The 6,000-nt window shown below is 42.0% G+C and overlaps 14 non-coding genes across 14 annotated transcripts in view; all 14 read right to left on the bottom strand.

The window, feature by feature from the left end:
• LOC141309222 (5S ribosomal RNA) overlaps positions 1-93 on the bottom strand; it is a 119-nt gene extending 26 nt beyond the window's left edge. Inside the window, exon 1 of the ribosomal RNA XR_012347284.1 lies at positions 1-93. This exon is cut by the window's left edge and continues 26 nt beyond it. This is a non-coding gene — a ribosomal RNA (5S ribosomal RNA).
• An 84-nt stretch (positions 94-177) lies between these two features.
• LOC141319304 (5S ribosomal RNA) lies at positions 178-296 on the bottom strand. The gene has a single exon (XR_012353568.1). It is a non-coding gene; the product is annotated as a 5S ribosomal RNA (ribosomal RNA).
• An 84-nt stretch (positions 297-380) lies between these two features.
• LOC141345508 (5S ribosomal RNA) lies at positions 381-499 on the bottom strand. Its single transcript, XR_012357028.1, has one exon. It is a non-coding gene; the product is annotated as a 5S ribosomal RNA (ribosomal RNA).
• An 802-nt stretch (positions 500-1,301) lies between these two features.
• LOC141309211 (5S ribosomal RNA) lies at positions 1,302-1,420 on the bottom strand. Its single transcript, XR_012347283.1, has one exon. It is a non-coding gene; the product is annotated as a 5S ribosomal RNA (ribosomal RNA).
• Positions 1,421-1,504: 84 nt separating this feature from the next.
• LOC141345082 (5S ribosomal RNA) lies at positions 1,505-1,623 on the bottom strand. Its single transcript, XR_012356930.1, has one exon. It is a non-coding gene; the product is annotated as a 5S ribosomal RNA (ribosomal RNA).
• Positions 1,624-1,707: 84 nt separating this feature from the next.
• LOC141318165 (5S ribosomal RNA) lies at positions 1,708-1,826 on the bottom strand. The gene has a single exon (XR_012352497.1). It is a non-coding gene; the product is annotated as a 5S ribosomal RNA (ribosomal RNA).
• An 801-nt stretch (positions 1,827-2,627) lies between these two features.
• On the bottom strand, positions 2,628-2,746 carry LOC141292358 (5S ribosomal RNA). The gene has a single exon (XR_012340499.1). It is a non-coding gene; the product is annotated as a 5S ribosomal RNA (ribosomal RNA).
• An 84-nt stretch (positions 2,747-2,830) lies between these two features.
• LOC141319413 (5S ribosomal RNA) lies at positions 2,831-2,949 on the bottom strand. The gene has a single exon (XR_012353671.1). It is a non-coding gene; the product is annotated as a 5S ribosomal RNA (ribosomal RNA).
• Positions 2,950-3,750: 801 nt separating this feature from the next.
• LOC141309200 (5S ribosomal RNA) lies at positions 3,751-3,869 on the bottom strand. The gene has a single exon (XR_012347282.1). It is a non-coding gene; the product is annotated as a 5S ribosomal RNA (ribosomal RNA).
• Positions 3,870-3,953: 84 nt separating this feature from the next.
• Positions 3,954-4,072, bottom strand: LOC141319303 (5S ribosomal RNA). The gene has a single exon (XR_012353567.1). It is a non-coding gene; the product is annotated as a 5S ribosomal RNA (ribosomal RNA).
• An 84-nt stretch (positions 4,073-4,156) lies between these two features.
• LOC141345502 (5S ribosomal RNA) lies at positions 4,157-4,275 on the bottom strand. Its single transcript, XR_012357027.1, has one exon. It is a non-coding gene; the product is annotated as a 5S ribosomal RNA (ribosomal RNA).
• Positions 4,276-5,077: 802 nt separating this feature from the next.
• LOC141309189 (5S ribosomal RNA) lies at positions 5,078-5,196 on the bottom strand. Its single transcript, XR_012347281.1, has one exon. It is a non-coding gene; the product is annotated as a 5S ribosomal RNA (ribosomal RNA).
• Positions 5,197-5,280: 84 nt separating this feature from the next.
• Positions 5,281-5,399, bottom strand: LOC141319302 (5S ribosomal RNA). The gene has a single exon (XR_012353566.1). It is a non-coding gene; the product is annotated as a 5S ribosomal RNA (ribosomal RNA).
• Positions 5,400-5,483: 84 nt separating this feature from the next.
• LOC141345499 (5S ribosomal RNA) lies at positions 5,484-5,602 on the bottom strand. The gene has a single exon (XR_012357026.1). It is a non-coding gene; the product is annotated as a 5S ribosomal RNA (ribosomal RNA).
• Positions 5,603-6,000: the final 398 nt, after the last annotated feature.

Genomic DNA, 6,000 nt, shown 5'->3' with positions numbered 1-6,000 from the left:
CGGTCTCCCATCCAAGTACTAAACAGGCCCGACGCTGCTTAGCTTCCGAGATCAGACGAGATCGGGCGCTCTCAGCGCGGTATGGCCATAAGCGAGGGCTGCTCCAAAAAGTGGGCTATTTAAAGATCAGCCTCCGTAAAAGCCAGCATATTATATAAATAGTGAAGAAAAGGCAAAAGCTTACAGCACCTGGTATTCCCAGGCGGTCTCCCATCCAAGTACTAACAAGGCCCGACGCTGCTTAGCTTCCGAGATCAGACGAGGTCGGGCGCTCTCAGCGCGGTATGGCCATAATCGAGGGCTGCTCCAAAATGTGGGCTATTTAAAGATCAGCCTCCGTAAAAGCCAGCATATTATATAAATAGTGAAGAAAAGGCAAAAGCTTACAGCACCTGGTATTCCCAGGCGGTCTCCAATCCAAGTACTAACCAGGCCCGACGCTGCTTAGCTTCCGAGATCAGACGAGGTCGGGCACTCTCAGCGCGGTATGGCCATAATCGAGGGCTGCTCCAAAAAGTGGGCTATTTAAAGATTAGCCTCCGTAAAAGCCAGCATATTATATAAATAGTGAAGAAAAGCCAAAAGCTTACAGCACCTGATATTCCCAGGCGGTCTCCCATAAAAGTGTAACAATCGGCCTTATCAGCCGAGTTACAAGACTAAAATGGTGTCAGATTTAACTGTGAGAAATGACTAGTGGTTAAAAGAATGAGACATAAAAGAAAATTGGTTTAAATAGATTTGGTGTATTTACAAGGTTCACATAAAAGACTTTAAAACAACACGATAAAACTAGGGTCAACTCTGTTAAAAGAATACAGTTCATTTGTCCATACCCTAAAAACAGGTAAACTCTGTTAAAAGAATACAGTTCATTTGTCCATACCCTAAAAACAGTCCAAGAATCCCAGTGTGTTGATAAGTCCAATGTGAGTGTCCACCAGTGTATATACAATCCACAGAAAGTGTAATCCAAATTTTGCAGGTGGTGAATGGAAAGTTGAGCTCTAAAATTAGCAACTCCTCAATCCAACAGTTTGGTGACTGTCCTTTGTTTGTCATGCTGCTCTCTTATACAGTTGTACTTCCTGCTTCCTGTCATGTGTCTAGTCACATGAAAGGCCAACCATCCATTTATTAAAGACACATACACTTAAAATGTTAAGAGTAATAAAATGGCCTAAAAAACATGTAAAACACTTAAAACTCTATAATACATTTAAATGATTGTAATAAATAGAGCGGTAAAACACGTCTTTCTAAAAGCCAGCATATTATATAAATAGTGAAGAAAAGGCAAAAGCTTACAGCACCTGGTATTCCCAGGCGGTCTCCCATCCAAGTACTAAACAGGCCCGACGCTGCTTAGCTTCCGAGATCAGACGAGATCGGGCGCTCTCAGCGCGGTATGGCCATAAGCGAGGGCTGCTCCAAAAAGTGGGCTATTTAAAGATCAGCCTCCGTAAAAGCCAGCATATTATATAAATAGTGAAGAAAAGGCAAAAGCTTACAGCACCTGGTATTCCCAGGCGGTCTCCCATCCAAGTACTAACAAGGCCCGACGCTGCTTAGCTTCCGAGATCAGACGAGGTCAGGCGCTCTCAGCGCGGTATGGCCATAATCGAGGGCTGCTCCAAAATGTGGGCTATTTAAAGATCAGCCTCCGTAAAAGCCAGCATATTATATAAATAGTGAAGAAAAGGCAAAAGCTTACAGCACCTGGTATTCCCAGGCGGTCTCCAATCCAAGTACTAACCAGGCCCGACGCTGCTTAGCTTCCGAGATCAGACGAGATCGGGCGCTCTCAGCGCGGTATGGCCATAAGCGAGGGCTGCTCCAAAAAGTGGGCTATTTAAAGATTAGCCTCCGTAAAAGCCAGCATATTATATAAATAGTGAAGAAAAGCCAAAAGCTTACAGCACCTGATATTCCCAGGCGGTCTCCCATAAAAGTGTAACAATCGGCCTTATCAGCCGAGTTACAAGACTAAAATGGTGTCAGATTTAACTGTGAGAGATGACTAGTGGTTAAAAGAATGAGACATAAAAGAAAATTGGTTTAAATAGATTTGGTGTATTTACAAGGTTCACATAAAAGACTTTAAAACAACACGATAAAACTAGGTCAACTCTGTTAAAAGAATACAGTTCATTTGTCCATACCCTAAAAACAGGTAAACTCTGTTAAAAGAATACAGTTCATTTGTCCATACCCTAAAAACAGTCCAAGAATCCCAGTGTGTTGATAAGTCCAATGTGAGTGTCCACCAGTGTATATACAATCCACAGAAAGTGTAATCCAAAGTTTGCAGGTGGTGAATGGAAAGTTGAGCTCTAAAATTAGCAACTCCTCAATCCAACAGTTTGGTGACTGTCCTTTGTTTGTCATGCTGCTCTCTTATACAGTTGTACTTCCGGCTTCCTGTCATGTGTCTAGTCACATGACAGGCCAACCATCCATTTATTAAAGACACATACACTTAAAATGTTAAGAGTAATAAAATGGCCTAAAAAACATGTAAAACACTTAAAACTCTATAATACATTTAAATGATTGTAATAAATAGAGCGGTAAAACACGTCTTTCTAAAAGCCAGCATATTATATAAATAGTGAAGAAAAGGCAAAAGCTTACAGCACCTGGTATTCCCAGGCGGTCTCCCATCCAAGTACTAACCAGGCCCGACGCTGCTTAGCTTCCGAGATCAGACGAGATCGGGCGCTCTCAGCGCGGTATGGCCATAAGCGAGGGCTGCTCCAAAAAGTGGGCTATTTAAAGATCAGCCTCCGTAAAAGCCAGCATATTATATAAATAGTGAAGAAAAGGCAAAAGCTTACAGCACCTGGTATTCCCAGGCGGTCTCCAATCCAAGTACTAACCAGGCCCGACGCTGCTTAGCTTCCGAGATCAGACGAGGTCGGGCGCTCTCAGCGCGGTATGGCCATAATCGAGGGCTGCTCCAAAAAGTGGGCTATTTAAAGATTAGCCTCCGTAAAAGCCAGCATATTATATAAATAGTGAAGAAAAGGCAAAAGCTTACAGCACCTGGTATTCCCAGGCGGTCTCCCATAAAAGTGTAACAATCGGCCTTATCAGCCGAGTTACAAGACTAAAATGTTGTCAGATTTAACTGTGAGAGATGACTAGTGGTTAAAAGAATGAGACATAAAAGAAAATTGGTTTAAATAGATTTGGTGTATTTACAAGGTTCACATAAAAGACTTTAAAACAACACGATAAAACTAGGTCAACTCTGTTAAAAGAATACAGTTCATTTGTCCATACCCTAAAAACAGGTAAACTCTGTTAAAAGAATACAGTTCATTTGTCCATACCCTAAAAACAGTCCAAGAATCCCAGTGTGTTGATAAGTCCAATGTGAGTGTCCACCAGTGTATATACAATCCACAGAAAGTGTAATCCAAAGTTTGCAGGTGGTGAATGGAAAGTTGAGCTGTAAAATTAGCAACTCCTCAATCCAACAGTTTGGTGACTGTCCTTTGTTTGTCATGCTGCTCTCTTATACAGTTGTACTTCCTGCTTCCTGTCATGTGTCTAGTCACATGAAAGGCCAACCATCCATTTATTAAAGACACATACACTTAAAATGTTAAGAGTAATAAAATGGCCTAAAAAACATGTAAAACACTTAAAACTCTATAATACATTTAAATGATTGTAATAAATAGAGCGGTAAAACACGTCTTTCTAAAAGCCAGCATATTATATAAATAGTGAAGAAAAGGCAAAAGCTTACAGCACCTGGTATTCCCAGGCGGTCTCCCATCCAAGTACTAAACAGGCCCGACGCTGCTTAGCTTCCGAGATCAGACGAGATCGGGCGCTCTCAGCGCGGTATGGCCATAAGCGAGGGCTGCTCCAAAAAGTGGGCTATTTAAAGATCAGCCTCCGTAAAAGCCAGCATATTATATAAATAGTGAAGAAAAGGCAAAAGCTTACAGCACCTGGTATTCCCAGGCGGTCTCCCATCCAAGTACTAACAAGGCCCGACGCTGCTTAGCTTCCGAGATCAGACGAGGTCGGGCGCTCTCAGCGCGGTATGGCCATAATCGAGGGCTGCTCCAAAATGTGGGCTATTTAAAGATCAGCCTCCGTAAAAGCCAGCATATTATATAAATAGTGAAGAAAAGGCAAAAGCTTACAGCACCTGGTATTCCCAGGCGGTCTCCAATCCAAGTACTAACCAGGCCCGACGCTGCTTAGCTTCCGAGATCAGACGAGGTCGGGCACTCTCAGCGCGGTATGGCCATAATCGAGGGCTGCTCCAAAAAGTGGGCTATTTAAAGATTAGCCTCCGTAAAAGCCAGCATATTATATAAATAGTGAAGAAAAGCCAAAAGCTTACAGCACCTGATATTCCCAGGCGGTCTCCCATAAAAGTGTAACAATCGGCCTTATCAGCCGAGTTACAAGACTAAAATGGTGTCAGATTTAACTGTGAGAGATGACTAGTGGTTAAAAGAATGAGACATAAAAGAAAATTGGTTTAAATAGATTTGGTGTATTTACAAGGTTCACATAAAAGACTTTAAAACAACACGATAAAACTAGGGTCAACTCTGTTAAAAGAATACAGTTCATTTGTCCATACCCTAAAAACAGGTAAACTCTGTTAAAAGAATACAGTTCATTTGTCCATACCCTAAAAACAGTCCAAGAATCCCAGTGTGTTGATAAGTCCAATGTGAGTGTCCACCAGTGTATATACAATCCACAGAAAGTGTAATCCAAATTTTGCAGGTGGTGAATGGAAAGTTGAGCTCTAAAATTAGCAACTCCTCAATCCAACAGTTTGGTGACTGTCCTTTGTTTGTCATGCTGCTCTCTTATACAGTTGTACTTCCTGCTTCCTGTCATGTGTCTAGTCACATGAAAGGCCAACCATCCATTTATTAAAGACACATACACTTAAAATGTTAAGAGTAATAAAATGGCCTAAAAAACATGTAAAACACTTAAAACTCTATAATACATTTAAATGATTGTAATAAATAGAGCGGTAAAACACGTCTTTCTAAAAGCCAGCATATTATATAAATAGTGAAGAAAAGGCAAAAGCTTACAGCACCTGGTATTCCCAGGCGGTCTCCCATCCAAGTACTAAACAGGCCCGACGCTGCTTAGCTTCCGAGATCAGACGAGATCGGGCGCTCTCAGCGCGGTATGGCCATAAGCGAGGGCTGCTCCAAAAAGTGGGCTATTTAAAGATCAGCCTCCGTAAAAGCCAGCATATTATATAAATAGTGAAGAAAAGGCAAAAGCTTACAGCACCTGGTATTCCCAGGCGGTCTCCCATCCAAGTACTAACAAGGCCCGACGCTGCTTAGCTTCCGAGATCAGACGAGGTCGGGCGCTCTCAGCGCGGTATGGCCATAATCGAGGGCTGCTCCAAAATGTGGGCTATTTAAAGATCAGCCTCCGTAAAAGCCAGCATATTATATAAATAGTGAAGAAAAGGCAAAAGCTTACAGCACCTGGTATTCCCAGGCGGTCTCCAATCCAAGTACTAACCAGGCCCGACGCTGCTTAGCTTCCGAGATCAGACGAGGTCGGGCACTCTCAGCGCGGTATGGCCATAATCGAGGGCTGCTCCAAAAAGTGGGCTATTTAAAGATTAGCCTCCGTAAAAGCCAGCATATTATATAAATAGTGAAGAAAAGCCAAAAGCTTACAGCACCTGATATTCCCAGGCGGTCTCCCATAAAAGTGTAACAATCGGCCTTATCAGCCGAGTTACAAGACTAAAATGGTGTCAGATTTAACTGTGAGAAATGACTAGTGGTTAAAAGAATGAGACATAAAAGAAAATTGGTTTAAATAGATTTGGTGTATTTACAAGGTTCACATAAAAGACTTTAAAACAACACGATAAAACTAGGGTCAACTCTGTTAAAAGAATACAGTTCATTTGTCCATACCCTAAAAACAGGTAAACTCTGTTAAAAGAATACAGTTCATTTGTCCATACCCTAAAAACAG

This window comes from Garra rufa, chromosome 1, assembly GCF_049309525.1.
Source record: "Garra rufa chromosome 1, GarRuf1.0, whole genome shotgun sequence".
Taxonomy (NCBI): Eukaryota; Metazoa; Chordata; class Actinopteri; order Cypriniformes; family Cyprinidae; genus Garra; species Garra rufa.
Note: the sequence above shows the minus strand (reverse complement) of the source record. Positions and strands in the feature narration are given on the sequence as shown.